Here is a 26,779-nt window from a genome sequence, read left to right as displayed (position 1 = left end):
CACACACACACACACACACACACACGCACGCACACACACAGAGCGATATCACAGTGATTAACAGCAAGGATTCGGTCTTAAATCCTGGCTGCATGACCCTGGGCAAGTCACTTCTCTCTCCGTTTGCTGAACAAGGTCTATTCTTAAAATTCTTCCTTATTACTATCCAGGAGACCTCTCTCCAAACCCCTAAAAAAGCAGCAGGTTGTCCTTGGAGCCTGAGGGATCTGCTGGCAACTGGGACACACAGGCTGTCCCCTGAACCTTCGCAATCTTCTATACTCCAGCCACCAAGCTCTTGCCAACCCCCAGAAGCTCCGCAACCCTCTCGGACAGAGCCAAGAACGTCCAGCGTGGCCCAGCCCCAGGGGGAGGTGGCCCAGTGTCTCTGGTCAGTGGGTTCTTCGTGCAGAAGGGGCAGATTTAGAAAAGTCCTACTGCACTGAGATTAAGTGCCTGTTGAATCTCCCATCTGACTCATGGCCTCCTCCCCTCCTCCTGGGCTGGCCCCACAGTCATTACCATTTAAACACCTAAATTATCAAAAGGCTCGCAGGTAATTTACTTGCATTACAAAAGCCCGATTCAGGGGAAGGGCCCATTCTCTAACCACTGGGTGTTCACCTTCCCACAAAGCTGGGAAGGGACCAGAAGGACCTGTGTACAGAGCGATCATGGACGATTTCAAATGATTTCTCAGAGTCTGTGTCTTCCTTCTTTGGGTCAAAACAGATGTTCCACATGTTGGCAGTGAGGGCTGGGTGGGATGAGCCCCACGGGAGAGTCACAGTCAGACATCACGAGTTCCTATCCTGGCTTTGCCGCCTGGAGACTTCGGCTATCTTCCTAACCACCTCCTGCCTCAGTTTCCTCACCCATCACATGGAGATGATGCTGGTCCCACCTCAAAGGGTGTCAGACCAAGGGAGATGCCGCACTCCCTGCTGGCATCGTTATTATTTCTTTTTTTTTTTTTTTTTTAATGTTTATTATTTATTCTTGAGAGAGTTAGAGAGACAGAGCATGAGCGGGGGAGGGACAAAGAGAGAGGGAGACACAGAATCCGAAGCAGGCTCCAGGCTCTGGGCTGTCAGCACAGAGCCCGATGCGGGGCTCGAACTCGTGAACCCTGAGACATGACCTGAGCCAAGGTTGGACGCTTAACCCACTGAGCCACCCAGACACCCGGCATCGTTATTATTATCGCTCTTGTTATTAGTACTGACTAAGGGCCCTGGAGCTCCGCTATCCTCTGCCTTTCAGTGACACACGTGTGATGGGTAGTCATTTTCTCCCTGTCCCAGAGGCTGTAGGGCAGCTGGGTCTGTCTTGGGGGTGTCCTGAAGGCGTGTACAAGCATGCCCCTCGAGGCCCCCACTGCAGCTGGGCCCTGAGCAACTTGGCCCACCGAGTCCTCACTCTGTCAGGAGCCACAATGTGCCCCTGGGCACCTCCTAGGTAGGCAGGCATCTCCTACCCCGGGTTCTGAAGAATTACTCTGGGGCTGCTCTGGGCTCTGCCTCCCCTGCCTCCTGGTCTCTGTTGCGACCTGGGTTCTCACTTGTCAGACGGCCAAGTGCGTGCCATGTACCCTTCGCCCAATCAGCATTTGCTGAGTGCCTGCCCTGCACTGCTCATTCCCACCACAATTACAGGACAGCCACCCCTGTACGGCTCATTCGCTCAGCAGATACATGGCCTACGAAGTGCCAGGCCGAAGCCCGTGGCTGCTTCAATAGCATAGCCCCAGCCTTGCTCTGTCCAGCGGCCTCCCTGCTGTTCCTTGCCACAGGTGTGTTCCCACCGGTGCTCTGGGACACAAATGCCATCACCCAGCCACCTCCTCCCCCAACCCCCACCCCCCCACCCCCACCCCCAAGCACAAGCTCACAGTATACTGCACTCACCTGCCCAAGCAGGCGCTTATCCGGGGTCCTGGTCTGGGCGATACCCTGATCTAAGCCTATGCTTTTCCTGCCTCACCTTCAGCCCCACTGGAAATCCTCAGAATCCTTTGAGTGTCAGTCTGCTCCAGCCAGCCTCCTCCGGGAAGCCTTCCATATCCCATACTTCTCAAGAGCTCCTTCTCCTTGATCTCAACACCTTCCTGGTCCCAGAGCACTGGGTATAACTAATTCTCTTCCCTGCAAGCGAACTTAGGCTTAGGCTGTGCCAACCTAAGGGCTGGCCTAGGGTCTTCTGTTGCCTTATCTCCCCAAGAACTGAGCACAGATCCAGGCAAACAGTAGGTGCTTACTAAATACTGCTACCTTACTGCTTACAGAGGGAGAGTGTGGGGAGGAGGAACCGGCTTATGCAAAGGGCTTGAGGTGGGTCTGGTACCAGGCGCCGGGTATGAACTGAGGGCCCGGCTGGGCTCCTGGCCCAGGGAGGAGATTGGGCCGGGGTGGGCGGCCCACAGCCAAGGCTGGCTATGTAAGCTGGATGCCAGTGGTCACAGGAGCCCTGCTCCCTCGTCTGAGTGACAGCCCAGCCCAGACTCTGCGCCCCAGGTCCTGACATCATCCCAGTTGTGGGGGGGGGCGGGGGGACGGGTGAACGCCTAGATGGTGAATAATTCCTCCTCTGTCACCTGCCAGGCCTTAGCCGCCTCAAACAAGGTCTCATTAGGACAGGACCGGTGTTTTCACCTCTGCTTATTAACTCCCTTGAGCACCAGCGAGTGGAAAATGGGAGGGAGCCAGGGAGTGAGAGCCTTTTCATTCTGGCTCATGTTGCCCTCAGCGTGGATATTCCTGGAAACTTTCCATGGGGGCTGTCCTGGCTGGGGTGGGGGACTGGGAGCTAAGCAGGGGCTGTTGATTCAGGCTGACAGTGCAGATCAAAGAAGGGCCCAGTGTTTCGGGAGCAGGCAGCCCCTTGGTCCCTGTCCTGAGATGGCCCCATTTCTTCCCAGGAGCAGCAGAGGGCTGGTTTAAGGCTCAGGCCTTGTGGTGGGTGGGGGAGAATATCCATCCCAGAAAGACGGCCCAAGGGGAGGTGTGGTGGGTGGCAGGCACGGCCCAGAGACCAGACTGTAAGCCAAGAAGCCTGGGTTCCAGCACTGCTCCCCATTTCTCCCCGGGTGACCTAGCAACTCATTTTCCTCCTGGGGCCTCAGTTTCCCCGTTGATAAAGAGGGGGGTCCACAAGGCCACCCCCTAGTTCTGACACTCCAGGCCTCTGTATGTGTTCACTAGTAAAGCTCTGAGGCCCCTCGGAGGAGCCAGATAACCCCACTTCATCCTGCCTCCCTCGGCTGGCTCCGAGTTAGCGGTCTATCTCAGCGTGCAGAAGACATTTCCAATCTGAGTGGATTCGGCCGATGCCTGCTGATCTGAAAGCCTCCTGGAAGGCCCAGGGGAACTACCACTAAATGACACATCATGTCCAGGGAACAGCTTCTCTGTCCCTGGGGCTCTGGGGCTGGCCAGCGGCTGATGACCCGAATGTTCTGTGGCCAGAGGGAATGGGGCTGAAACCCAGAGGTCTGCCTCAGGGGTCCTGGCAGAGAGGACCCCAGGGAATGTCCTTCTTATTATCATGGGGGTTGGAAGAATAGGAAGAGCCCTTACAGATCGCCGAAACCCCTGGTGAATTCAGGAGAAAACTCAGCCACAGAGAGCGACAGGTTTGCCCAAGTTCAATCAGGAAGGCCATGACACTGTCCAGGGCCCAACCTCTAGGCCAGCTCCCCTTTACAGGCATCCATGTGTCCCAGACTGGCATGATCATAGGTGTTAAATGGGGCATTGGTTAAAAATTCAGAACCCTAGGCCCAACTCCAGACCTACAGAATCGGACTCCAAGAGAGACACCTGAGAATCTGCATTTGAACAAGTGCCCCTGGTGATCTGTGTGTGTTGGCACTTTGGGGAAGTACTGTGTCTCCATGTGGAATCGCCATCCCGAAAGTTTCCACTGGAGAGCTCCAGAGAGGACCCAGGAGGCCGGTATCCTGGGGAGGGAGGTATCTGGCTGCCAGACTCGATGCCAACCTCAAGCAGATGTTCCAGTGCTGAGGGGTGGGGGCAGCTCCCTGAGGGCATCCGTCTTCCATTACCAGAGAAGGCTGGTGCCACACAGGGCTGCTGGCACCCCTGGCAGGCAGGCAGGCAGGCAGGCCTCTCCCCACTTGTAGATTTTCTCATCTATGATCTAACAGAGGGTATCAGAGATGAAGCAACTTGTCCAGACTCACCCAGCTGACAGGTGGCAAGGCAAGGTCTTGAACCCAGAACCACCTGTTCCTGAAACCCATGCTTTAACCCCATGTCGTAAAGCATCCCTTACCACACTGAAGTGCACATGCATGAGCAAACCCTTATGGTAGGTGGTGAGTTCCCCAGCAGCGGAGGTATGCAAGCTGCAGCTGAAGGAGCCCCTGGCAGGCATGGGATGATCTGGACCAGCCCTCCTGGAGCTGCGACGGGACAGGCGAAGCTGGCCAGGGGATGTGGGTGTTTTTGTTGTGTTTCTTCCACACACAGAGAAAAATGATTTGGGTTATTTACAAGTGTTAGTTCATCAAAGTTCTGGCTCAGTGCTTGGCCACCCTGGAGCTGCTGGGCGGAGGATGGTCGGGAGCCTTGGCTGAGAGGGCATCTGCCGGGAGCAGAGACGGTGGGGGTGCAGGGGGCTGGCTCCCCAGGCCAGGGTGACCCAGGGCGGTTGGGAGTCGGGTGGAGGTGGGGCTGAGAGACCTCACCAGGGGCCACCCAGTGAGACCCGTCACACACTAGGCTGTCCCACCGGCCAACCAGAGCGTGGGCCAGATGGGGGCAGCACGGGAGCATCCCACCGGGGTTATGAAGCAGAGATGCTCCCACAGGCTCTTACAGAGTCCCCCAAAGAGCCTCGGGGAAGCAGCAGAGGGTCCCAAACAGCTGTGAGGCAAGATGTGCTGCTTCCCAAACCGGAACGGAAGAAGGGTGAGAAGCACTTAACAGGAAAGACAGATGTGAGGAAAAAGCTTTCACACGATCGCATTAACCGGAGTGGTGGGCATGGGACCGGTGCTCCCCAGTCAGCTCTCTGGGAGTTATGTGGTCCCTATAACCCCAGGGGCTCTGGAAGGTTCTCAGGGCAGTCTGCCCAGGAGCCTCAGTAGACAGACACCTGAGGGACCACACTGAGGTCACCGTCTCCTCCCCACGCCTGCACTGGCCACAGCCCAGGACCGAGACACCTGACAAATGGACCTGCTGGCTGGGGAGCTGGGGGCTGAAAGGACAAGCATGCACCACGAGGCACACACAGACTCAGAATCCTTCTTAACACAGCCCACCCGGCGCATTAAGAACTGGCACACCCGGGGCGCCTGGGTGGCTCAGTCGGTTAAGCGTTGACTTCGGCTCAGGTCATGATCTCGAGGTCCGTGAGTTCGAGCCCCGCATCGGGTTCTGTGCTGACAGCTCAGAGCCTGGAGCCTGTTACGGATTCTGTGTCTCCCTCTCTCTGACCCTCCCCCGTTCATGCTCTGTCTCTCTCTGTCTCAAAAATAAATAAATGTTAAAAAAAAAATTTAAAAACTGGCACACCAGATAAAATCTTGCCGTCCCCAAAGAAAACTAAGGGCACACAGGTGAGTGCCTGCAGGCTCCCTGCCTGTTCAGCATAGGCGTACTAGGAGCCATGCCTGGTGGATGGGGGACAAGGTTCAGTCTGTCCCGGGCCTTCTTTGAGGGGTTTCCAGCCCCGCAGGGGAGACAGCAGGTGGCTGGCATGGAGGAGCGGAGACAAGGAAAAGCCATGGGTGCAGGGGGCTGAAGGATGGGCTAGATGTGTCTCGCGGGGCTAGCTCAGCACGCATAAGCTCTGCAGCCCTCGGCAGGTGGGAGGAGGTAGCCCTTGGGAGGGGGGTCCTCCTTGGGCTGTGGCCCCAGCCCTGCCTGTGGTGGGGGACCTGGGGCGGGGGGAGGATGAGCTCAGCACCTGAACCTTCCAAGACTTCCTGCCACAATCCCTAGGCAGAGGCAAACAAGAGACCAGCTGTCAACAGAGCAGGCAGCAACGTGCAGCCGGTGGGGACTGCAGGTCCCAAAGGGGGAAACTGGCTCCAGAGGGCACAGGACTCTGGAGGGGCTTTTCTGCTGCTGGTGTGCCCCTGGGAGGTCCCTCCAGGCCAGCGGGGGCGGGGCCAGGATCTGCAGGGACAACTCCCTCCTCCCCTTCCTGCTTTCGGAGCTTTGCCTGCCCCAGGCATCTCCCCACGGTGTGGGAATCCTCCACGGACACGCACTTGGGCGCCTCTGCAGTTCAGACTGCGTCCTGGATGGCGCGGCAGAAGGACAGGGGCCATCCTCTCTTCCTGGGAGGAGCTGGGTGCTCAGACCCCCTGAACCCCAGTGCTCTAGGCTGTATGCTGTGCGTGCAGTGATAAGGCGCAGCACTGATCCCCGTGTGGCTCACCCTGTGTTGGTCCCCTCGGTCTAGGGCTGTTTGGGGATTCGGTGGGGAAGCACCAGGACCCCAGAACCCACGGTGGGGGAAATGGAACCCTCACAACATGTCCCCTCTCTTTCAAGGTGTGGTTGCCTAGGTACTAGCCACGGTCCTGTCCACCTCAATTTACCTTTATGACCAGTGCCCCATGCCCCGTGCCCCAGTTCCTTACTTGGAACTGCAGAAAGGTAGCAGAGCCTTGCCTACAGGGAAGGCACGCACTCACCCTGCCAACTCTTATCTGCAAGACTGCCTTTCCCAGCCTCAGTTTCCCCACCTGCGAATGAGGAACCCCACGGGGCCGCTGAACACCAGCGTCTGCAGGCGGTGTAGGCGTTAAATACACACCAGGTGTCAAAGACTCAGGAGGAAAAAAGAACACAGAGGAGCCAATAGGTTATCCTTCCAATACACAGTCAAGACAAAAGAGAAGATAAGGGGGCAGGCAGTCTAGAAGCACAGGAGCATAAAGAGGGTTCGGAGTGGAGAGAGTTCAGGGAGGAAAGGAGCAGGGCCTCTGGGAAGCGGAGGGCGTGGGGCCCAGGGGGTGTGGAGGCCACGTCTGACCCTGTAGAGGAAGCACGGCTTGAGGAAGGCTCCAAAAGTTTCCAGCCACACAGCAACGCGGGTGGAGGGCTTTCAAGGCAGAAGGAAGGGCAGGAGCAAAGGTGCTATGGCGGGAACGTGTCGTAGAGGTGAGGAGGGGGCAGCACAGGGAAGCGGCAGCCCAGGGCACTGGTGGACAGCTAGCGTGTGACGCGGCCCTGCAAGGAGGCTGGGGCCGGCGGTGGTGGCTTCGAGTGCCAGGCTGAGTCTGCCGGTGCACGGCGGCTGGCGCTCCCAGGGAGTCTGACGGCCAGGGATGGGGGCCGAGGGAGCTTCCAGAAGGCGTCCAGGTGAATGGAGGTGTCCAGCCACCAGAACACAGCAGCCTACCTCACAGACCGCTGAGACCCTCAGGCCCGTGGTTCTCTGGGAGGCCACCCTCTGGTTCCTTCTCCCCTCGGGAGAGGACAACTTATTTATTCATGAGCACACACTGGCTCCCGCCAGGCAGCCAGCTCTCGGACACCTCACTTCTAATTACAGCAGGAGTTTTATTAGCGCTGGAGGGCAATGCCAGGCTCCAACCGCCCCTGTGAGTGGACACACGCCCCCTCTCGCTTCCCTGCTTTAGCCTGCAGCCAGAGGCCCGGGTGCCCAGGACAGCACAGGGCAGCCGGGAGTTCGGTCTCCATCCCGAGTGGTCGGCACGGGGGGTCCCTGGAGACAGGATGGCGTCTGCTCCAGCTCAAGGCCACACGGAGCGCACAGCCTCCGAAGCCGGGAGTGCGGGGCACTGCCTTGGATACCTCCAAAGAGCAGGGTGGGCGTGGGGGGAGCCGTGTGCCGCCAGAGCTGCAAGAACAAGGCTCAGGGCGGCAGGTTGGGAGCCCGGGAGGTCTCAGTTCTGCTGAGTCCTGGCAATGACAGAGGCGATGACACAGAGCAGACGCAGAGCAGATGTCTGCGGGGACGCCTGGCTAGGAGTGTCTCTGAGGGTAAGGAGAGCGGAAGTGAGAAGGTCCTGGGGCTCAGAGAGAAATTCCAGAGGGGGCTCAAGGGGGAGCACTGGACGTGGCACAGGGAGAAAGTGGGTGAGCTAAGGGGGCAGAGTGGGGGTGCCTTTGTGAGGAGACGGGGGGAGCCGGGCAGGAGAGAAGCACGGGCACACAGAGAACCAGCGACAGACAGACACGCACGCACCTCCTTCCTTCTGGAGGGAACAGGCACCAAAGTGCAAAGCACAGGTGTCCTCCATGGACAACCCTTCTTAGCGGCCTCTTCCAGCCTTCGCCAGGGGACCTCTGGGCAGGGGCTCCCCTGTCTGCTCGTCCAGCCTCCCACGTCCACCCTGGAGCACCTCATGTTCTCTCTCAAACTCAGGGATGCTCTGCACGCCCTCCCACCCAGTCTGCTGCCTGACTGCCCTGTGCGGCCCCAGCTTGCATACTTTTGGCAACGAGGAGCTCACTACCCACTCAGAAGGCAACTGAAAAAAATCTCCAGATGGCTCAGACTCTTGGAAAGCTGAACTTGAGGATGCCAGGGAGACGGTGTGGCTGCCATGGAGGGGCCCGAGCTCTGCTGGGCCAGTCCGCTGGGCAAGGCTGTCCTTTAACATTAGCTTGCAGAGTGAAAGAGCTGGCCCCTCACTCCAGCTGTCGCTCCAAATTATAATAGGACCAGGCACCAGGATGTGGCAGTGAACAAACATCATCACAGTATCCGTTTCTAGTCTGGCACCTGCCCTTCGCCCATTTTACAGGTGGCAAAGCTGAGTCCGGGGAGAGGCAGTGACTTGCTCAACGAGCCCCAGGGAGCTGACGGTGAAGGGCAGAGCCTCCCACAGGCTACTGCAGGCACTGACCATCTGTCAGCCCCAGGAAGAAAAGGAGGAGAGGCGTGTCCGCCACCCCACCCCCAGCCGTTTCTAGGACACTGAGGTATTGATTACCACCCTTGCCTTGGAGTGGTTTTCTTTTCTTTTCTTTTTCCATCAAGGCTTTCTAGTCTGCCTTTTTTTTTTTTTTTTTTTTTTAAATAAACTCCAAGCCGCTCCTATGATTAATTACCAGCTGCCTAATGCTCCGCCACTAGCAATTTCTGGAAAGGGAATGAATTACCTTGAAACACATCCGAAAAGAGAACCCACCGTGAAGGAGAATTCAGAGGTTACCTCACAATTAGCAGTGGGTCCCCCTAGCCTTATCGAGTTGCCGGCAGGCCCTCTGGGGAGGGGCGGTCGCCAGCCTTCAGGGGCCACCCTCTGGTTCCTGAGGGCAGCGGGGCTTGGAGGGCCAGGCCAAAGCACAAGGCGGAGAAGGAGGCGGTTTCCTGAGCACCCACCTCAGGCCGGCCTGTGGCTCCGCCCCTGGTCTCTAAGGCATCACGGGCCGCTTCATTCCACAGTTCAAATCCCCATGCTGCTACTTACAGCTCTATGGGTTTCTTAACCACTTTGAGCCTCTGGAGAAAGGACGAGGCACTAAACACACCTCCTCACGGGATTACTGCGGGGAGAAATATGTATTTAAGGAGCATGGTGCCTGGTACACAGTAGACTCTCACTAAGCTCTAACATTTAAAAATATTTCAGGCTTCCGAGCGTCGCCGTAACGGCCTTCCCAGCAGGGCTGGTATAATTATCCCTGTTTTCTGATGAGAACCCTGGCCCCCACTCTCACGAAAGTGAAAGTCTTGCCCAAGGTCACGAGCCGATGGCAGGGAGCCGGGACCTCCTGCAGCCCTGCCCCTTGGTTCCAGAGCCTGACTGAAGCGTGCAGCATCCCAGGGCTTGCCTGGCCCTGTGTCTGGGCACCTACGAGCACGGGGGCCTCAGGAGGGGAGTTGAGGGCAGCAGGGACATGATCAGGCAAGGCCTCATGCCAGAGCAAAGACTCTGCCTCCCCCCGCTGGGCCCCAGAGCCTTGGGACAAAGGGCCCTGGCCCAAGTCAGCACTTTTGTGAAGGCCTCTCATCTCTGGGTTGGGAACCACAGAGTAAAGAGGGATTACACAGGTCACCCTCTGGCACGGGGCCAAGTGCGATCAACCCTAAAATGCCTCTCTGTGATGACACACGCTGGTGTCCAGGCCAGAGGCAGGGCCGGGAGGCTCAGCCTCAGAACCTTCTGGTTCCTGCTGCTCTTGGGAGCTCCCTGGGAGCCCCTACCCCCTCATTATGTTGGATGACCAGTCCGTGTCCATCCTGGCATTGCTGGGCACTCAGGGAGGAGGGGATGCGGGAGCTGCGGTGTATGGAAAGAAGGAAGGGTCCCAGGATCCTTGACAGTGACTCTGACGTGTCCTCCTGAGCGCCTCTGGTGCCAGGTGTGTCCACGCACCTGTGCGGGCAGGTGCTGGGGACCCATCCCATTTTTACAGACAGGTAAATCAAGGCACAGAGAAACCACACAAGGCCACGGTGCACAGGTGGCAGAGCCAGGATTTGAACGCAGTCACTCTTGACTCCAGAGCCCAGAGATTCGTGCGTGCACCTCAGCGTGTTTGCGGGAGACAAGGAGGTGGCCAGACACACCGCCCATTTCAGCAAATAGGCCTTTCTGCTCACCCAGGCCTCTTCCTGCGTGGCAGCCATGTTGCTTGGCATACGGGGCCCACGCGTCCCGGGCTGAGTGGTACAGACAGAGGTGCTGCGCCAAGGCTGGGGACCCCAAACCTGCCCCTCTCCCTGGGTGCTCTCCCCCAGCCCTTCCCCGGCAGGCACTCTGGAGAAAGGCCAGGTCCCAGAGGCCTCTGGGGCCGACGAGGTCTAAGCAGGGGGCGGAGCAGCACCCAGTCCCGCCCACCAGGGCCAAGGCCCAGTCAAAGGCTGGGTATGCCAGGGCTAACACCTAGTCACTACTCAGGACGTGCCTGCCCCTTCTCCAAGCACCTGAGCCAAGCCTTCCCCACCAGCCGCACACCTACCTCAGTGACCCGCGAACCACCAGCGTCCCACGTCTGGTCAGCAGTGCTCAGCCCCCGCACCTCACTGCAGTTCCATCCTGCTGCAAGGGGAAGGGGTGGTCAGAGGGGCCCCTCGTGGCAGCCCTGGAACCGATCGGGCTGCCACTTCCCTCCCCCACCCCCCTCACCCCCACCTACTGGGCAAAACCAAGTCATCCCCATTTGACAGATGGAGAGTCAGAGGGGCTGAGCGGAAGAGGGGCATAATCATGGAGTGCCCTGACACCAACAATCCCCTGACACCCCCATCTGCCCGTTACCAGCTATGTGGATATGCCCCTGGCCTCCCTGGGTTTTGGTTTCCTCACCTGTCAAATGGGATCACAAGCTCTCTCAGGCCTTCTAGGAGCATCTAAGGACATACGGGGACAGAAGCACTCAGTGTTGTTCATTCATTTGCTCAAGAAACACTGAACAAACATCCTGAGCTGTGAATGGGACGGGGGTTCCTGTCCCTGTGGGGGTTCCAACAGTTAAACGCTACATAATTAGAAGGGGCATCTGCCAGAAAGAATGAGTACAGGGGCTACACAACGTGGAGTCAAGGTTCAGGGGAGCCTCCCTGGGGAAGTAAAGTCAAAGGATGAGCCAGAAGAGAGGCAGGCCAAGATGCATGGAACAGCATTCCAGGCAGAGGGACCAGCATATGCGAAGACTCAAAGACAGGGAAGAAAGCCTGCTTCAGTGAAGGACTTGAGAGCGGGCGGGTGGTAGGTGTGATGAGGGAAGGAGAGGTGGGGTGAGTGGGGGTCAAGGGGCATGGCCAATCACTGAGAGCCACGGGAGGGTCTGAACAGCCGAGGGACATAACCCTAGTTCCAGTTTGGAAAGATTCCCATGGCTGCTGGGGGAGAAGGGCTTGGGAGGGACCCTGGGAGGCAGGGAGACCGGCATGTAGGCTGTTCTGGGGGTCCAGACCAGAGAGAGTGGTGCTCATAGCAGAGGGAACAGCAGGCAGAGAGGCAGGGGTGCACTGGGTATGTGGAGATGTCAGAGGGAGGGAGAAGGCATGGACACCCTGGTCCCCTGTCCCCCACTGTTGATTATCCTCACAGTTGGGGGGGAGGTTCCGACCCACCCACCTCCTCAGGGGCCACCCGTGCTTTTTACTCTGTTCCACCTCCCTACAGATCCTGGAGGACCAGACCCAAGGGCCTGGCAGGTGGACTTCTCTGGAGTCCCGGCCACAGGGTGCCAGCCACAGAACCCCAAGTTTGGGTCCCAGCTTTGAAGGTGCCTCCCCGGGGGGCTCCAGGCAGCTGCCACGCTCCGTAGGCCTGCACATCCTCCTCTAAGAAATGGGAAACCAGGCTGCGGGCTGAATGCCTCTCGGGATGAGCCCCATGGCTAACAGAGGGAGAGGGAGTGTGCAGGCCACATTAGTTGTGGGCTCTCACACATGCCAGGGGGCCGCTGGAGGCCTCAGACCTGGCCCACCCCACTGGGCAGTGGGACAGAAGTGGGTGTTATGGCTGGTTCAAGTCTGTGTTTCGCCCTCTTACCAAGTGTGGGGCTTAGCGCAAATTTGTTAATTAAACCCTTCCGTGCCTCAGTTTTCTCATCTGTGGGATGGGAACACAGGGAGTAGCACACATGAGGGCCGGAGGGGTAGGTATGTCAGCTGAGCCATAAATGACCTTGCAGGGGCTGGTGCTGGGCTCTATGGATCATTAGGCCCCAAAGCCCCAAGCCCCCAAAGCCAGGGCTGACATCCCCGCCCCAGCAGGGAAAGACAACGTCTCTGCGTCCTGACCCTTTGGCTCTGGCAGCCCCCAAACTTCTTGCCGTGGGAACAAAAACAGCACGTGTATTCAGAGGCTCTGACTCTCCCATTTTTCAGAGGAGGAAACTGAGGCCTAAAGAGAGGCAGCGCCCACCCCCATCCCAGGGACACGCAGCAAGTCAGTGGCTGGGGCAGAACCGGAATCAGCCTCCTGCCTCCCCACCACCCACAACTCAGGCCTTTCCCAGAGGCGAGCTGGCCCGCAGACCCGCTGACAAAGAGAAAATAATTATTTTGGCAGCTGAGATAGAAGCCAGAGCCGGAAAGTCCTCGCTCACACAGTAAGCAACGTCCAGGCCCCAAGGAACGACACCCGCCCATCCTGCCGCTTCGGGGTACTCCAGCTCACGGTGCCTCCGCGCGGGCCCCGTGGCCCTCAGCCACCCAAGCTCTTTGTTGGGCCCGTGCAGAGGGGCAAACAGACCAGAGAGGGGAAGAGATATATCCAAGGTCACACAGCGAGCGCACAGAGATAGGCTGGGGGCTATCAACTTCCCTGTGAGCCTCGGAGGGGCGGGGAGTGGGGAGACAGCCTGGCCAAGGCAGCCTCTGACTATGAAGGCCAGAAGGGCAGAAAGGGGCTTGCAGACTGCAGCTCAAACCATGCTTTCATTCTCATTGTGTGTCTGGAGCTCCCAGGGGCAGGGCAGGACAGGGCAGGGTGGGAGCCCATTTTGCAGAGCAGGAAACCGAGCTCTGAGGGAGGACAGCGTGGCCAGAGGTATCACAGCTGGAGAGTGGCAAGGCTGGGCCTGGGACACGGCAAAGGTCACTCTGGGGTGGGGAGTGTCCCAGGACCCAGATACCTTCCACACACACCCACCTTCCCGACCTTTCTTCCTGCAGGGATGCCCTGGGAGGACCCGGGCCTGAGGGGAGGTACAGGACTAGCTGCTTGGGGCTGAGGCTGGCCCAGAGTAGACGCAGGGCCAATCCGGGATTGCTGGAGGGCCAAGGTGCCTGTGCCACAGGCCATCCAGGATATGGGGCACCCTGGAGACTCTGTGCCTGTGGCTCCAGGCCTGTGGCTAAGTGACTGGTTGTTCCCTACAACTGCCGAAGGTTCGGAACCCACATTCTGGGCTGGAGCCCTCGTCTTGTCCTCAGTGGTGAGATCGAGAACAAGGGTGGGCAGAGCTGGATTGGAATCCCTGGTTTGCCCTTTAATGCCGGGTGACCTTGAGCAGGTCACTTGGCCTCTCTGAGCCCTCATCTCCTTTCTAAACAGAGACTGGTGACCCCTCTAGCTGTTCATCCATCAGTGAGGCTTCGAGCTGACCTTGTAGAGCCCAGTATCGGCCAGAGCATTCACTTACCCACAGGCCACTGGGGGAGGGGGTCAGACTGCCCAGTGTGGTCTGTAGGCAGGTGGCCGTAGCGATGGCATCCCTGAGCTGGAGTTCAGGGTTCCGGTCACGTGCTGCTAATCACGTGAACACATGTGCTCCTTGGGCCCTGGTGGCTGTGACAGCTTAACGCGAAATGGGCATGTCAATACAGGTGCCATGTAGGAAGGAACAGGTCAGGGGATGGTGGCTGTTAAAAGTTTGAAGGAGGGGGAAATTACTCAAGGTCATAAGTGGCCAAGTTGGGACCAAAACGTGGTCACATGGGACGCACCCAAACTGGGTCTAACCTCCTGCTCCACTGGCTGAACCGACCTAAACCGGCTCCTGTGGCACTGACCTTCCTCACCTGGGCTGTTTTTATCCCCATTTCACAGATGGGACAAACAGTTGCTGGTCCTGCGGGCCAGGGGCCCTGTCTTTGGCCCTGTGCAGGGCGGGTGGCCTCAGACCCAGTTCCCAGGCTCACTGGGGAGACACGGGTTCCCCCACCTCCAGAGATCCACCCGGGAAAACATCCCCTTACATGACCCTGGGAACAGGCCCCTCGTCCTACCCTGGCGGCCGGTACCGGCTCTGGGAGCAAGGCAAATATTTACCGCGATGGTTATCCAAACCAGGCTGGCGCCCCACCTCCCACATTCCTGGAATACATGTTCCCTGACCTCATCACGCGGGGGGCGGGGGGGGGGGGGAATGGGGCAGTTGGGGGAGAGGAATCCAGACCATGGGGGAGAGCCAGACGGAGAGGGTCCTGGGCCCAGGTAGAAGTTGAAGGCTGCTGGCCAGGAGGAAAGAAGGCAGCTTTGAATTGTGCTTCTGACTAAACACCCAGTAGGAGAGGCCCCAGGCTGATCTTGCAGGGCAGGGCACTGACCTACCCGCAGGCCCCTGGGGGAGGGGCTGGACTACCCCAGTAGGTGTGTGGGGGGGCAGGGGGTTACATCCATGCGACCTCTGAGATGCCTCACCCCTGCTGCCAATCACCACCCCCAAACACACGCGGGAGGACACACACACTCATGCCTGTTGTGCCTTTGGAGTGAGAAACTCAGCTTGCCATAAACACGCAGAAAATTCTTCCATCTCTCAGGGCTTCCTTAGCGGCCCCATAAGCCCTCACTGCCCCCATTCCATCCATCCTCAGTACAGTCCTGTCACCAGGGAGCCATAAAGCCCAAGAAGCGCCCAGCAGAGACCAGAGCGTTAGAACAGGTACTGTCTCACCCCAGTCATACTTTCAACAGCTCTGCCCATCGAAACCCCTTCCTTCGGTGCCCAACGACCACCTCCACCATGCTGCCCTCCCTGAGAGTCCCCCAAATGATCTTTCCCATTCCTGAACCTCCAGACGCTTTGATGCTGTTTCCTTCCTCCTCCTTGCACAATTAAAACCGGGTGCCTGATCATCTCTTTGGCTGTGAAACCCTTGTCCACTCACTCTAGGTACAGCAGGGTTGAGCCCAGAGGCTCAGGTGGCCCAGTGCCCAGGGTGGGACTGAAATCCTGAGCCTTTTCGCCAAAGAGAAGCAGCCGCAGCTGGCCTCAAGGAACAGATAAGAAAGCAGACCTAGTAAGTGGTTGTCTGGTGTGGGGAGGGGGGGAGGCGGGGGTGCAGAACTCCTGGGCAGGGCTGTCCCAGAATCATGAACTAACCTTGGTTCAATAATCCTGTCTGTCTTCACTTCGTCTGAGAGTATTTGGAGCTGTTCTGACAACCTGCCCACACCCAGGCCCAGGGAAGCCCAGCCCATGCCCCTGGGCTTTACGCCTCCCTCTCTCCAGTGTGGAATCTTGGCAAGTGGGGGGGGGGGGGGGGGGTTGGTGGTGCAGACCAGTGTCATGGGCTGACCTCCGGGACTCAGGAATGAAGCGTAGGCCTGGCCGGTCTGCTGCGGGGCCCTGATGGATGTCTCCAGGTGGGGACAGCCCCGGTGACAGGAGATGCCCAGCGCAAAACCTGGGGCCGCGCCCTGGCACCGTGGGGGACCCAAAGAGTGGGAGTTGGAGAAGGGTAGGGGCTCCCAGAACTGCCCTCTCCACCCTCATAACATCTGAAATTGGTTTCCCCTTTGTGAAAATGGAGAAATGACTTCTGGGGGTTGTTCCTTCATTCCATCCATCCATCCATCCATCCATCCATCCATCCATCCATCCATCTCCTTCTTTCAACAACTACTCACAGAGGAGGAAGAGAAGGAGCAGGGTTGGAGTGCGGGGAGGGAAGGCAAGGTCAAAGGCCAACAAGTGCCAGCCTGTATGCTTCCCAAGGGTGTCTGCACACTATCTAACACGAGGTGGGCGAAAACACCAGAAGTTGGATAATTCTAGGACAGAAGTGCTGGTAGGTGTGCCCACCTTGGCCTGGCAGCAAAACAGGGGGTCTGGGGCATCATCCTTTTGGGCAGAGTCTCTCACGCAGGAGGGCAAAGGCCCAGGCAAAGACAAAAGGCACAGGCCCCTCCTAAGGCTGACTCAGGAGCAGGGCCAGTGGGTCTGTTCCCCAGAGATGGGCTTCCCGAAGACCACCTACTCCCAGTCCCTTTCCATATAAATGGAAAAAGCATGCCAAAGCTGTGCACGCTCCTGGGGTAAGCTCTGCAGCTGAGGCTCTTTCTATGCCCACCCTCTCATCAGCCCCTTAGGGGTGGGCATAGCCTCTCCCTTGCCAGGGGCTAGGTTCTTGCCCGGAGGAGCACCCACTTGGGCTTGGCCAAACCAAGGCCCTTGGCACCCACCCATCCCACTGCTGATGATCTAAATTGAATTTTCTGCCAACGGGCCCCTCTTAGGGACTCAGTGTCCTGCCTCTGCCACCTGGTCCTGCACTGTCCGTCTGAGGACACTGGATGGAGCTCTAGAGCGATACCCCTGCTCTCTACCCCTGGCACGTCCCCAATCCCGATTCCTCTGCAGCATTAACAGGGCCTGACGGAGGCTCTCAGAAGAGTCCTTGGAAGTCCTCAGTTTAAGCTTGCCACCTTACCCAGGAGGGCACATAAGTCCAAAGAGGAACAGGGATGGGCCCAAGACCAAGACGAGAACCCAGGTCAGTTCTGGTGTTGACAAGAAGGTAAGGTCACCTGTCCCCCAGGTCTCTGTCTCCTTATCTGGGCAAACACCTGCTGGAGGACTAACTGAGCTGACATTTCATCCGTGATCCATACAGGGCTGGGCAGCTCCACGGGCAGCCTGGACTCCAAGCCCTGTGCTCCCCCCACTGAGGAGGTAGGTGGAATGATCGAGAAGCTGAGGGGCACGGGGGCTTCCAGTGGCACAGGCACCCCACCTAGCACCGAGTGTTCCCAGTGACCCCCCTCCTGGGCCCAGGCTAGCCCCCAGCGGTCTCACTCCTCACACAGGCATCCCTCTGGGATTCTGGCCACATGGGGGCCAGGCCAGTTTGAGGAGGTGGCCGAGGCTCAGATTTACAAATGCCAGACAAAGGAAAGCACTGGTCTTGCGAGCAGGAGGTAGTGGGTCTGAGCTCGGGCACCAATGTCACCCAGGCCTAGATGAAATCCTGGTTTCGCTGTTTGCAGGCCACACGTCCTTAGCCAAGTCCCTGTACCTACCCCTGCCTCTGTTTACTCAACGTTGGGCGGGAGAAGGTTTAATTGGGGTGAGTGCGTGGCTCACCTCCTTGGAGGAGCCAGGCCACAGGAGCTCTTGTTGTTTGTAGGAATGCCAGTCCCCCCCCTCCCCCCGTCAAGGGCAGTCCAGCGGTGGGCTGCAGGGTTGCTGCCGGGAAGGCTGGGGAGGGAGGGGGTTGTAGGGGGCGTTCATCATCATGCTGCACTCTGCGGCCTATCCCAAGATGCTCACCGATGCAGCTGCCTTGGAGAAGCCTGCCTGTCTCCACCCGGCCCTGCTTACAGGGAGGTAGGTTCCAGTCGGCCCTTTGCCTTTTTACCCTCCTTGACCTGGGCCAGTGCCTTCCCATCCCATGATGTCTCCATCTTCCATCTGTAAAGCGAGAGGAACAGCCCCAGAGCCTCTCCCTGTCACAGCACACCCAGAGCGTGTCCCAGGGTCCCCGCCAGGAGGCACGAGGACCTCTGTAGCTGCTTCCCGGCGGAGGCATCAGGATTAGCCTAGGATGACCTCCTTTGCCCTGGAGTCCGGGGTCTCCCTGCATTCCTTCAGAAAGAGGGGCTCCTTCGGCCCAGCAACTTCAAGGGATTTGGGGGGAGCCACCTCTCACGTGCCCATCAATCCCTGGGGCTGCCAGAACCTGACCTCTGGGACTGGACCCCTGAACAGACTAGAAAGAGAGGCTGAAGCCAGCCCCCTGACGGGTGTCTTCTTCCCGTGGCCCCCAGAACCTCTGGAATGTCTGCGGGATGAATGAATGAACGGTGATGGGAGGCGCCATGTGAAAACAACTTTAGGTCAGAGAACACGGTACCTGCCACGTCCGGACCAGGTCTGGCCCCAACGGATGCTGCGCGCTGGTTAGCCCGTTGGGTCTGAGAACCCCTGGCCAGCCGCCCCCCAACCCCCACCCTCATCCTTCAATCTGGGAAAGTGTGGCTCAGGGGAGGGGACGTGCTAAAGATCACCCCGAGTGTCGGGGGCGTCTGGGACCTGGAGTCCAGGTGGCCTGACTTGTCTGCCTTGGCTCTGGGCTCTTGGAAACAGAGCACGGTCAGCCCCACAGAGCTGCCCACAGGCGCAGCTGTGACTGGGAGCGAGGAGGCAGACAGGCACAGGGAGGCCAGAACAGCACGCAGCCAGATGACACAGAGGCCCAACAATTCCTGACTCATGGCCACCCATCCCGTGACTCCACCCACCGCCAGTGTCCCCACCCTGGCTCACACCCCACGGCCCACTGCGGTCTTGAGTCCCCACCAGAAAGCCACAGAGTGAGGAAGGAGCAGTGGGGCCCCACCCAGGCCTGGGTGGGAAGCCCAGACCAGTCCAAGGAGGGGGGACACGGATTGCGGGACACGCAGAGGAGGAGACATTAGCGCTGAGCCTTGCCCCTCCCTGCGGTGCCCTGCACACTTCCAGCCCGAGACGGTAGTGCCTTGTGGACCACGGACCCAGTCGAAAGGAGGAAAACTGGCCCTGCTGAGCCACCCACTTGGGCCAAGCTTCTTAGCCACATGACTCCTTTTGAACCAGAGCCCTACGCCTGGGTGAACACAGCAGGCTCCCCTGCTGCCAGTTCCTCTCCCCGACAATGCGCTTCGCCTCTGTCCAAGAGCCTCCCATGGCTCCCCACCATCTACGAGGCTCAGTTCTAACTCTTCAGCTCTATGTTCAAGGCCGCAGCCTGACTCCGAGCTGTAACCTTTCCCTAAATATGTCTGGGTCTCCCACCTCTGCACCCTGCCCACGTCAACCCTACTGCCAGGCACGTCCCTCGTGCCAGTGGCCTGATGCACCGGGGAAGAGACGAACACCCACCGAGAGGCTGCAGAGGTCAGACACGGTGCTCAGACACTGCCCGTTTGGCAGGTGGAGACGCTGAGGTTCAGAGAGGCAATGTGCCCAAGGCCACTGTCAGCACCCTGCAGGGAGGGGCTGGGCTGCATGGACCTATAGTCCTCCTGGTTACTTACAGGCTCTCAGCTGGTCCACAAGCTCTGGGTGTGGCCCCGACTCCGCTAGCCCATCCGATGTGATGGCAACTCGGGTCTGCTCACGTGGCATCCCGCCCCTCCCTTTACACCCCTTTGGGAGAGGCTGTTACCCCAGGTTGTACCCCCTGCTGATACTGAGCTGGGAGTAGGCGCCTGGCTCGGGGAAGGGGCCACGGGTCAGAGAAGCAGGGCGGCTCAGTGGCCAAGGACACAGACTCTGGGGCCAGCTGCCTGGCTCAAAGGCCAGCATAACCACCTCGGCAGGCTGATTCGCTTCTCTGTGCCTCAGTTTTCTCCCCTGGAAATGGGGATGAGAGGAGCCGTGTCTTCACAGAGAGGGTGAAATGCATTCTCGTACACAGGGTACTCCCGCAGCACCTCCACAGAGGACCGCGGAAGCATTCAGAGCTGGTACTATCACGATCTCATTCCTCCTTGTGCCTTAGGCTCCACATCACAAGTGAAAGAGAACCAAAGGTCTCAGCACCTACCAGGAGGGAGGGGGAGGACAGGAGACTGGGCACCACCCCCTCCCTGGCTCCTGGCCCCTAGCCTGCTAACCAAACCAGGCCCGCCGGCCTGAGCACAGCAGAGTACTGCAGAGACCCCAGCATGCGCCCTCATGCAGCTCCTGGGAGGAGAGAGAAAGGCAGGTTCCTTCCGGGGTGCAGAGGCCCAGCCTTGCCCCTGTGTTGAGGTCCCAGACGTGGAACGACCCAGAGAGGGGCCACACCAGCATCATCACCCTCACCCACCATGGGGACATCAGCTGCCGCCCATGTCTCTCTCCCTGCTTGGGGTTCATCATAGACAAAGTGCCCTGGCTGGACTGGAGACAGCTGTTTGGGATGCATGAAGGAGGCTCTGGGGCACGTGATTCCAAACCTGGCTGTCTTTATAGGGTAGAAATTCACCTACCCCCAAATCCTTTAGCTCATGAGATGCTCTTAGCTGGGCAGAACTCCTTCCTCTCCCTTTTCTTTCCACGGACGAGGCCCGAGTGGTCAAGTGACTTGGCCAAGGGCACGGGCAAGCTGGTGGTGGATCCTAGACCCCAAACCCTGGTCTCTGGGCTCCCGGGCCTGGCCCTACTATGAGGTTTCTCTTCCCAGTCCCCTAAAGGTGACTGACTGTCTGGGAGAAGATAAGTCATCGGCATGTGTGGGGTGAGGCATGGGCGTGGGCCCAAAGCGTCCATCAGCGGGAGGCTCTAGGAGGGGGTCAGGGCAGGTCAGAGGCAGGACAGCCAGAGCGCCCGAAGTCCGGCTTCCTTTCTCAAGAGGGTATGATTCCTGGCGCAGCCCCCACGGGAAACAGTAGAAGCGCCACCCGAGGGAAACATGGGGTGGGACAAAGGGGGTGCCGGGCAGGGTTTCCTGTTGGGTGGGTGACCTGTGTGGCCGTGGCCCTGGGGCCAGGCCAGGGTTGGGCTCTGCTTCATCCCTGGCTCAGGCCCAGACCACCCTGAGTCCCATCCTCCAGGCCTTCCCTGGCTTCCTGTCCCACTGGCCCCACCCAGGCCCGGAGAGAGGCGGGGCCCTGTGGAGGCCTCCTCAGAAGGCTTGAGTTTTCTGGGGCGAGAGTGGGCAGGCTGCCTGGCCTGTTTGGTGGCCTCTGGCCTCTGACCTCTAGACCTCCGGCTACTTGTTTCCTAGCAAAAGGACTTAACAAAAGGCAGCGGGTTTTCTTCGCAGCAGCACACAGCTCCAGGCACAGCTGAGCAGGGGCTGTGGGGTTCAGCAACCCCCCCCCCCGGGGGACTGGAGTGACTGTCTTCTCCCACTCTGGGCAGAGGGACAGTGTCACTTCTGAGGAGCCATGAGGAAGGGACGAGGACAAGGGAGAAAGCTGAAGAAGGATGGATTTGAGGCCTCAACGCAGAGCTTCCTAGAGGGCAAAGATGAGGGACAGGATAGCACCAGCTGCAGAAGGTGTGACCCCCTCGCTAGGCAGAGCAGCCCCCACACATGTAGGGGAACAGCATGTGGTCAAACCACAGCACAGCCCCCGGAGTAAGACCCCTTCATCCCACTCCCCACTCTGCACGCCTGAGTCCTTATAAGTGTCAGCAGTCTGGGTGGGATGGAAGCTTGGCCCAGGGGCTGTGGGGTCACCCATGGCCTCTGGGAGAACCCGACCCAGTCCCTGTTTCTCAGGAGCTGAAAACTCACCTGTCTACAGGTGGGGGTCGTGGTGGGAATATGCAGGCTGGTGGCCTGGCCCAGTGAGGGGGAAGAGGTTTGAACAAAGGCCTTCAGCCCCCAACCCTGCTCCTCCTGGGGTCCTAGGGCACAGGCTTTGGGAGCCCCCGCATCCCAGGTCTCTCTCGAGGCTGCTGGGCAAACAGGTACCTCAGAAAGCAAACAGGCCAGAATGTCCAGAAGACTCTTCTGGCCAGCCGCAGACCCACAGCCTCTCATGGCTCAGCATGGATGGGAGGTGGTCTGGGCCTGACTGGGGCTGGGTCTTGCCTGAGATCGCCCCGGGGACAGGAGCAGAGCTGGGAGCCAGGTCTCTTGCGTGCACCACGGGCAGCCTAAGAACCTCCCTGGGGGCCATGCTGGGATGGGTCTGATCCCTGGGGCAGGGGCTAACTTTGGCCATGCCCTGGCTGCCCAGTGTAGCCACGTTCCAATCAAACAGACCCTGAGGGGGCCCAGCTCGATGCTCTGCCTGGAGGGAGTGAAGCTCAGAAAGTACTCTGTCAAGGACGCCGGAAGTCTAAGGCCCACGGGCCTAAGGTGAGCAGGGTAGAAGACAGAAGCCAGACTCCAGCCTGGGGGTAGTAAGGCCACACGTTCCCAGGGAGAGTTACTAAGACAGCCATGGGCAATTTTAGGTTTCCTGACTTTGGAGGCATGCAAGCTGCGGCCGGGGACACACAGCCCTAGGTGGCATTCTGGAACTCTTGCCCTAGTAACCTTATAGCCACCCTTGCCCAGGATCCACATTCAATTGTGGGTGGCAGGAGGGTTGGCTTGTGTCACCAGCTCAGCCACTGGCCACCCCACTTCTCTCCCTTTTTTGAATAGGAGTGCACCAGCTATAACAGAGGGGCCTGGAGCTCATGGGCCCGTGAGCCCCTTCTGGGTTGAACACCCCCAAATCCGATCACAACAGAAGCAAGGTCTGACAATGCTCTCTGTGCCCCTCATCCTGGGCACCTGGGGGGGCTCCGTCAGCCCATCTGGGGAAAGTATGCCTAAGCTTGCCCAGAACCCAGGTAACCTGTGGGGTCAGCTGCACCTGAGGGGGATCCAGTGGCTGCCTCTTTCCTGGTCATCAGCTTAGCCTGGACCCTTGGTCTGCCCTGGGACGTTGCTTGATGCCTGCACGGTAGTGACCATCCACGGGGCCAGGGATGCGTCTTTTACGGAACACAGGCCTGGCACAGACTTGGCCGCCAGAAAGTGTTTGTCAAAAGAAGGAGAACGAGAAGAAGCAGGGAGGAAGGAGGCAAACGGATACATGAACCCAGGTGGGCTCTCAGATGCATGGCTCCCACAGGCCACCACAGCCCCCCTCCTCCTCTAGGTCCCAGGGGACTGTGTCCTCTAAAGCTAAGGCATGCCGTTCTGGCTGGGCAAATCTGGAGGAAGGCCGAGGGAGGCCATGCTCAGGGGGATCCTGGGGCTGCTGTTTCTCCTGGGGCTCTCTGGCCAGGTGGCCTCCGAGAAGGCTGCAAGGTACCCGGGGTTCAGGGCCTCTGTACTCTGCCTACATCTGTTCTGGCTCCCCCTTCTCTGGAGGCAGGGGACTGTCACTCCAGCTGCTCAGTCTGTGAGGCCCTAGGTACTGTCTCTGAACCTTGCCTGCTGTGCCCTGCCTGGTGCTGGGGCCCCACCTTCTTGGAATGGCAGTGGCATGGGACACGGCTGCTTCATGACAGGTATGTCAGGTCTTTGCAATAAAAGGCGATCCTGCCCATCCAACGGGAGGAAAATATCTCACAGGTGTGGGGGTTCCACAGAAGTTCCAGAAGATCTGTGTTCTGACAAGCTTACTCCTGGCCTGGCCCAGCTCAGGTCCTGGCACATAGTAGGTGCTTAATACCTGTCTGTTGAACTCATCGGTGGCCTGCTGGGTGCATGTGGGAAGGCCTGAGTCAGGCCTGCTGAGGGGCCAGCACTCAGCAACTCGCTCCAGGGGACATGACAGATGGTGGGTATAGACGCACAAGCTCCTCTGCGTAGCCTGGGGCTCGGCCCTTTTGAGTTCTTTCTGGTCAGAGGACGTTTCAGGGCTGGGAGGGTTTCCTGTAGTCAGCAAGCCTAATGTTTTTTCTTGACAGATGGAGGTAGGAGAGGCCCAAGGAGGGCAGGAGATCAGAAGCAGGCCATTCCCCCCCACACCAAACCCAGAGGCTGCCCTCTGTCCCCAGTGATCCTTGTGTCCACCAGCCACGCCAGTGTGGCCCCCTCCCCTGGCTCCATATCTCAGCCCCCTGGCTATAGCCCGCCTGAACTGCTTACTTAGACAAACAGGGGAAGCGGCCACGTGACTGGCTAAGGTTTCCTGAACCAGCGATGGACACACACACACACACACACACACACACAACCACTCGCAGTGGGTCAGGTGGTCATGTGGCCCAGCAGGGCAGGGACTGGGTCAGCTCAGGTTCCCATGTCTCTGAAGGACAAGTGACTGGGCCTGCCTTTCTTCACCCAGAAGAATGCCTTCTCCAAACACTTGCTTTCTGCTTCCTGGACACGCCAGGAACATGCTGGATGGGAAGAGAGCGGAGTTGGGGGAGGAGAGGGAGGAGCCTGCGTCCAGCCTGCTGGCCTCCGTGTGGTGTTTTCCTTCCGCCCTCCCCACCCAGAGGGCAGCTGCCTGCTGGGAAACTGTGGCCGCTCCGCCAGGGAGAATCCCAAAGCCCAGCATTTGGATGTGGGGCAGGAGGGGAGCCGAGGCTCAGGGAGGAGTCTCCCCGGGAGTCAGCGACAGACCTATCAAGGCCTTGTACTTTCCCATCAGGGGTTCTGAAGCAGGACCGCATGGCGCAGCCCTGGGGACATCCAGGGAAGAGAATGGGTGCGAGAAGGGGGTGTCTACTCCAAGTTAGCAGGAACAGCTCTGCCTCTGGTCTGTTCGGGAAAAGCCTGTAGGCCAGGGTCTTGAGGGCTCTTCTGGCTCCGGGGGTTCTGTGCCTCAGATGCTTCCCGGGAATGGCAGCCCTGTCCCCACAGCCCCGAGACTGGCCTGCCCAGGGAGAAGGGGGTCACATCTCTTGACAGGCAGAGCTGAGACAGGCTCCAGGATGCCACCAGCCCCCGGCCCCGGCCTCAGACCTGACCCCCAGCACTCCATCTGCACAGAAACCCACCACAGAGGCTACAAAGAGACAAGGGGTGTGGCTGGCAATTCTCAAATAGAAGCCACTTATGGCCAGGCCACCTGGCTAAGTCCTGCCTTCCTTCTTCCTAAGTCCTTCACCGAATTCTCACAGTGACCCCACTAGGTAGGTAATGCTGTCACCCCATGTGACAGATGAGGGCTCAGCAACCTGAAGGTCACATGGTTAGTAAGGCATGGGCCCAGAGAGCCCGCCTGCAGCGTCCGTGTTCTTATCACAACCCAGGGTTCCCGGGGCCGGGCCCCCAGCGCTGGGCTGGCCCGTCCTCTACAAAGCCCTTGACAAGGTTTCTGAGGGCCAGGCCTGGGTTCCCCAGGGATGCACACCCAGGGATGTCACCCCTGTCTGTCCCAGGCAGCTTCTGTGGGGTCCTGAGGGTGCAGGGACGAGCGGGAAGACCGGGTGTGAAGGGGAGAGCGTGGGCAAAAACGAGGCCAGAGAGAGCTGGCAGGGGTGGGGGAGGGTGGAGAGAGCAAGGAGAGACACAGAAATAGAGGAAGAGCAAAAGAGGAATGGTTGGAGAAACAGGGTCGGGGGCCAGGAGAACCGACAGTGGGAAAGGGGGCAGGCAGGGGGGAGGCAGAGAGGAGGAGGGGAGAGGGAAGACACAGCCAGAAAGAGCCAGAAAGAGCGAGGGGTAGAAGGGAAGGGAGGAGGGAGGGGAAGGAGAGGATGGGGGGTAACAGCCCAGGTGCGAGGGGGCAGGGACGAAGAGAAGATGGCAGGGAGGAGAAGCAGAAAGCCGGAAAGGGAGCCCGGGGTCAGGGAGGGAGAGGGCCCTGGAAAACGGAGAGACAGAGAAAGCGCCCCCGCCCACCGAACATTAAATACCTAACAGGAGATGACAAATCAAATGGGAATTACTGCGGTAAAAACATAATTAGAAACTTGATTGAAGTTAAACAGAATTTACATAACACTGCAAATTAACTTTACACGGAAACTATTCACTGGGAAGGCAATGAAAAGGCATTTCATTAGTAATCTATATTTAAACAATAGGCACAATAGAGCCTTCTGATGAGGAACTTGGTGCCTTCAACTAGAGCGAGTGCCAGAGGCTGCGGGAGGACAGAAGGCTGTGGGCGCTCCAAGGGGAAGTGGGCCCAGTCCAGGGCCGCATCCCTACACCTGCTAGTGGGGGCCGGGGCTGAGTGGACGCAGGGGGTCAGAGAAGATTCTGCTATGGGTTCTGCCCTTGGCTTGCTGTGTGGTCTCGGACAAGTAACTTACCTTCTCTGGGCTTCCGTTTCCTCATCTGAAAAAAAATGAGGAATTTGGAGAGGAGGCTTACAGGAAGGTGCCTTGCAAGTCTGGGTATTCTAGGAGAGCCCGGGAGATGATGGAGGGCAGAGGTTAAGAGTCTGGGCTTGGGATTCAGATGGACTCGGTTCAGAGCTCTGCCCTGCAACTTATTAGCCGTGGCATCATGAAAGCGTCTTCCTCTCTGGTCCTGGTTTACCCATCTGTTCAATGGAGATAAGTCCACTCCCACCCGGACATCACCCAGGCAGTGGAAGGATTTAGGGAGAGACTGGGTGGGGACAGGCTTAAAGAAAAATGAGTCTAAAGGCGCAGGATTACTCGTCCCATCCGCTCAGCACACTAATTCGATTACCTGCAGCCTCCTGCCACAGAGCCGTGTATCATCAGAGCGGCTTCCCATAGGTCCCCCTGTCCCTGGTGCAGAGTCAGAGGGGCATCTCCCCAAGGAACTCGGGAGGGCGCCCCCAAGTCCCTGCCTG

General features: G+C 58.8%; 1 protein-coding gene across 5 annotated transcripts in view; it reads right to left on the bottom strand.

The window, feature by feature from the left end:
- ZMIZ1 (zinc finger MIZ-type containing 1) overlaps positions 1-26,779 on the bottom strand; it is a 233,843-nt gene that overhangs the window by 137,148 nt on the left and 69,916 nt on the right. For 3 of the 5 annotated variants that reach the window (XM_058696816.1, XM_058696812.1, XM_058696815.1), the window contains exon 3: positions 10,917-10,996. The exons of 1 other annotated variant lie outside the window; for it this stretch is intronic. The gene's annotated coding sequence lies outside the window, so the exon portion shown is untranslated. The remainder of the gene's footprint in view (positions 1-10,916; positions 10,997-26,779) is intronic. One more of the 5 variants, XM_058696813.1, reaches the window with a different exon arrangement.

This window comes from Neofelis nebulosa, chromosome 13 (genome assembly GCF_028018385.1).
Source record: "Neofelis nebulosa isolate mNeoNeb1 chromosome 13, mNeoNeb1.pri, whole genome shotgun sequence".
NCBI classification, from domain to species: domain Eukaryota; kingdom Metazoa; phylum Chordata; class Mammalia; order Carnivora; family Felidae; genus Neofelis; species Neofelis nebulosa.
Note: the sequence above shows the minus strand (reverse complement) of the source record. Positions and strands in the feature narration are given on the sequence as shown.